This window comes from Bombina bombina, chromosome 4, assembly GCF_027579735.1.
Source record: "Bombina bombina isolate aBomBom1 chromosome 4, aBomBom1.pri, whole genome shotgun sequence".
In the NCBI taxonomy this organism is placed as follows: Eukaryota; Metazoa; Chordata; class Amphibia; order Anura; family Bombinatoridae; genus Bombina; species Bombina bombina.
In genome coordinates this window covers 931,468,881-931,473,868 of record NC_069502.1, presented here as the reverse complement: position 1 = coordinate 931,473,868, position 4,988 = coordinate 931,468,881, and the positions used below count along the sequence as shown (strand labels likewise).

At 32.8% G+C, this 4,988-nt stretch overlaps 1 protein-coding gene across 1 annotated transcript in view; it reads right to left on the bottom strand.

The window, feature by feature from the left end:
• Positions 1–1,802: 1,802 nt before the first annotated feature.
• FAM89A (family with sequence similarity 89 member A) overlaps positions 1,803–4,988 on the bottom strand; it is a 39,772-nt gene continuing 36,586 nt past the window's right edge. Inside the window, exon 3 of the mRNA XM_053711895.1 lies at positions 1,803–4,988. This exon is cut by the window's right edge and continues 865 nt beyond it. The gene's annotated coding sequence lies outside the window, so the exon portion shown is untranslated.

Sequence of the window (4,988 nt, the reverse complement as noted above, 5' to 3'; positions counted from 1 at the left end):
GGACCTTTGTTTTAGTATGGCAGCCCAGGAATAAAAATCACCCCATGACATACCATCGGCAGAGTAGATAACTCAGGATATTCTAAAGGGGGTATTTTAGTTGTTTTGTATAGTTAACTTATCATAAACTTAGAGTGGCTGGGTTCAATGTATAAAGGGGCAGGACAAGGTCAGGGGATACATGAAGTTAGGAATACAGAATTATTAAATAAATCAGGAACACATACAGATTGATTTCAATTAAAAGATTAACTCTGTATGGTATATACAGTAAATTGGTGATATAGAGGCCAGGTAGAGAGGGGCTATCAGGTAACTAGAATCCTTCCTCACTTTTTATGGAATGACTTTTTGCAGGTTGTGGGGAGGGGGGGATCCTAGAGGAAAAATACAATGGACTTTTCTGAATGAACTGTGAGAGGTTTAGGGCTCTTGTTAAACAAAATATCAGATATAATATTTAACAAAAATTCCAAAAACGTATAAAAAAGGTGTCCCTGTGCCTACTCTTTTGTAGAGCACATACACATTATACACTGTGATCTGCATAATGTAAAAGGGTACTTTTTTGTATCAGGTTTTGGTCATCCTTTTGTTGTATTCCACAATGCACTTTGGCTTTAGGATCTGTGCATCGTTTCCCTTTACAGACACTAGCACTGTAGCTCCATTGTGCATTGTGGAGAGCATGTACGCTTCTTTTTTGTCAGTGTACCGAAGGGTAAGTAGCTCAATGTGGCGTAAAGCTGATGTTGTGCCCCTAAGTTTCTTTCCATAATGCAGCTTCTGGGGGAAACCTGTATGATTTTTTCGCTTTGTGCCACAGGCCAGGGTATCATAAATAAAATAAAAAATGTAAACAGCTCTGTGCTGGTGTTAAATAAAGTTGTCTAGCCATAAATGGTACCCTTTGTTAAGCAAGAGTAGTAGGAGATCCCACATAATTTTCCCATTTGTGCCAATTGAATCTGGGCAGCCAGGTGGATCTGTCTATCTTTACCCCGATAAATAGGAAATGCCCAGGTATACCCTGTACTACATTGGCACAGTTTATAAAATTTGACACCATAGTGGGACCACTTGAAAAGCAATCTCCCCTTAAATTTCATATGAGACCCATCAATACAAATGTCCTGGCCAGAGGTGTACATTTCTGACTTTTAAAGGAAAGGGGTTTTATTAGGGGCCTTATTTTATATAACCTGTTATTTAAGGAGTAATTTCTGTGGGAGGAACTGGGCATTATCATTAAAATAAAGAAACTGCAGCAACTTTTTATATTAATCCCTCTTCATAATCCCTGGAAAAAGAGGGGTAGCCAGGATAGGGTTCTGGTTCCAGTTGGCACGTATGCAGGGTTTCTTCACAATGCCCATTACCAAATTCAGGGCCCAAAACTTTTTCATCTCAGATATGTCAGTGGGTTGCCAGGTATTTTTTCTGACATACTGAGACTGTGGATTCTCTAACAGATACTGGCTAGCATATATATTTGTTATTTTATAGCTCTAGTTTCTGAGAAATAGTATAACATGCAAACACTGTTGACAGAGTGCTAAAATTAAGCTCCTATACGCCTACCTTGGTTTACTCTTAACAAAGGATACCAAAAGAATTAAGCAAAATTGATAATAGAAGTAAATTGGAAAGTTTTAATAAATTGATTGTGATCTAAATCATGAAGATTCATTTTTCTTTTACTGCCCTTTTAACAAGAATATAAAATTGCTTGAAAGAGGCTTGATCACAAGCTTAGATTAAAAAAATGCGAACTCAGAATATATAAATCAAGAATACCACAATTGTATGTAGATTTTTTATTTTATTAACTAAAAATTTATGACCAAATCCGTTTGAATAAATATGTACACACATAAAACAAAAATTACAAACCTATGTTACATTGACTAGTGAGAAATGTTCAGGATAGGAGATATATAATTACATAGAGTGTACAAGGTGGACTCATACTTTTATTGCAAAGAGAAAACTTGGGGCATATGTAGAATGTGAAGCAATCTTGTAAAAAAGAAAGATATGTTGGAGTGTTATGCATGTGACAAATTAAGTTCTACATACACACAAAACATAAAAAACATATATTACAAGAAAAGTGCATACAAAAAAATAGCAAGCAGCATATACATTTTTCTTTAAAGTGTCACACCATATAAAATTAAATACTGGTTGAGGTTATAAAAACCAAGCAAAAACAAACATCAAATTTGAGCCACTAAAACTTTTACAAATGCGTTTTTGACAATCCAGAATCATAAGTAACATTAAAGGGACACTGAACCCAATTTTTTTCTTTCATGATTCAGATAGAGCATGCAACTTTCTAATTTACTTCTATTATCAATTTCTCTTTGTTCTCTTTCTATCTTTATTTGAAAAAGAAGGCATCTAAACTAAGGAGCCAGCAAATGTTGGGTTCAGAACCATGGACAGCACTTGTTTATTGGTGCTGTCCAATCAGCAAGAACAACCCAGGTTGTTCACCAAATATGGGCCGGCATCTAAACTTAAATTCTTGCTTTTCAAATAAACATACCAAGAGAATGAAGACAATTTGATAATAGGAGTAAATTAGAAAGTTACTTAAAATTGCATGCTCTATCTGAATCATGAAAGAAAAAAATTTAAGTTCATTGTCCCTTTAAGAGAAACTGACAAATATTTAATATTTTAATGTTATTAAAAGGTACATAGAAAAAAAAGCTGCATTATACTGAGCTCTTTAAAAAATATATTTAAATCAAAATTAATGTGTATGTATGTACTTATGGAATATACCTATTTTCTTTTTAAACATTTTATAAAGTAAAAGGTTGAAGGCACTGGTATGATAGATTTGGAAAGAGTTGGGATTTTGCAACAACTACAATGTTGACAAATTTGTTTAAAATGTAGGAGCTACCCTGAACAATGTTGTACATTTTTTTTAGGAGCCAGGGAAGCATTTCTATAAGGATGCTTGTACAAGAATCCTAAAGATATAGAAATTTAAGACAGATTTATTCTACTACACTTCTATTAATAGGTAGTCAAAAATAAATGTGCTTTAAACCAAAAAGAACATTTACCTAAATTGTGATATTGTTAAAAAAGTGTTATGCTATTGCTGTCATTTTTGTTTTTTGTTAATGCTGCCAGCGTGTTCAAATTGGTCTTTCTGCAATACATGTGGCTTGACCAACCAATCACGTGAAGAGAAGACTCTGGATGCAGGGAAATATTAGAAACAAAATGTTATATAAACAGTAATGATATTCAAACAGATTTTAACAAAATAGTTCTTTATCTGTCTAGAATCTAGGAATATTATCGTTACAGTAATAATAATAATAATAATTTACAGTATCCTTTAACACCCACTTAAAGGGACATAAAACCCAATTCTGAATACAATTTTACAACATTTTAATTTACTTCTATTATCTAATTTGCTTCATTCTTTAGGTATCCTTTGTTGAAGGAATAACAATGCAAATGTGTGAGACAATCACACAAGGCATCTATGTGCAGCCACCAATCAGCAGCTACTGAACCTATTTAGATATGCTTTTCAACAAAGAATATCAAGAGAAAGAAGCAAATTAGATAATAGAAGTAACTTGGAAAGTTAAAAAATTGCTTGCTCTCTCTGAATCATGAAAGAAAAAAAAAAAATTAGGTTTCATGCCCCTTTAACAGTGCAGGTTTTAAACATTATTATTGTTTTATCTGAATTAAAAAAGGTGTTCTCCCAGGTCTAGATATATTTATTTTGAAGCACAAAAAAAATAATAATATTAGTCTCTATTATTATTATTCAGATATTTCCAGCCAATCGGGAAGTGAGAAAGATGCACCAGACATTACAATGAGTTGAACTGGCAAGTTGCAGTACAGATTGAAGACAGAACCAGGACACGCTTAGAGTTTAACTAAAGTAAAATTTGTAGGTTTAAGATTATAAAAAATATAAGGTTTTACACATACTGTTTAAATGCCTGACAGTACAAGTGGGATTTTACAGACCCTTTAAAAAGATTTTCTTACAAATGCAACTTCTTTTTTGTTCCTTTTTTTCTGGAGACTAAACAGATGACCATACAACAGGTATGTTCAATCATATGGCTTATAAATCAAAAATTCTGTTGGAAAAAAAGGGACAGTCTAACTAAAAATGTAAATTCTCTAACTTGTTAGAGCATGTCATTATTGCAGTAGTGTCTCTTGCTGCTTATGGGTTAAACACACAGTTAAAGTGCTGCTCTGGAGCTGCAACTCACTGAGTCACCTAAGCAGGATGCGGATAGTAACTGTAGCCTACATGCATATGCACCTCCTAACAGGGTTATCAGCTGTTTCCCGTTCATGGAGGTGCTACCTTTTGTCATTCACAACCCATATGCATGGGTTAAACGTATTGGTAGCATGGGAAACTAATACAAAATAAGCAAAACAAAACCTGCTCCAAAACGAGCTTTATTTTTAAATTACAAAATCCCTACAACAGAGGCTCACTCAGTGATACTATGCAAAAAAATGCATTATTTACCAGTCTGGTGCCCCTTGCAATCCGTAAATAGGTGAAAGTAAAAAAAAAAAAAACTTAAAAAAAAAAAAAATCAAAAAAGTATTCATAAACTACAAAACGGATCAGATTTAGTGTCCCAAATTAGGAAATATTGGTATAAAATTAACAATTGTGTCTAATGTAAAGCATAATGAAAGTTATACCTTTACAAAATAATAAAAAAAAATTAAATATACCCTTTGCTTTTCTTTGTAAATATTTGTAAGGTGAAATGAACCTTTAAAAGTCATGTTTTTTTTGGTTTGTATGATGAATGTATGGCAAAGTCCACTCCAATAATTGACATATATGTGTTTCTAAATGTGCAGTGGTGAAATATATATAATATATTAAAAATAATCATAAAAACAGTAAGATCATGTAGGACACAATATGCAAATAATTATCTGTTTTATACCTTTGT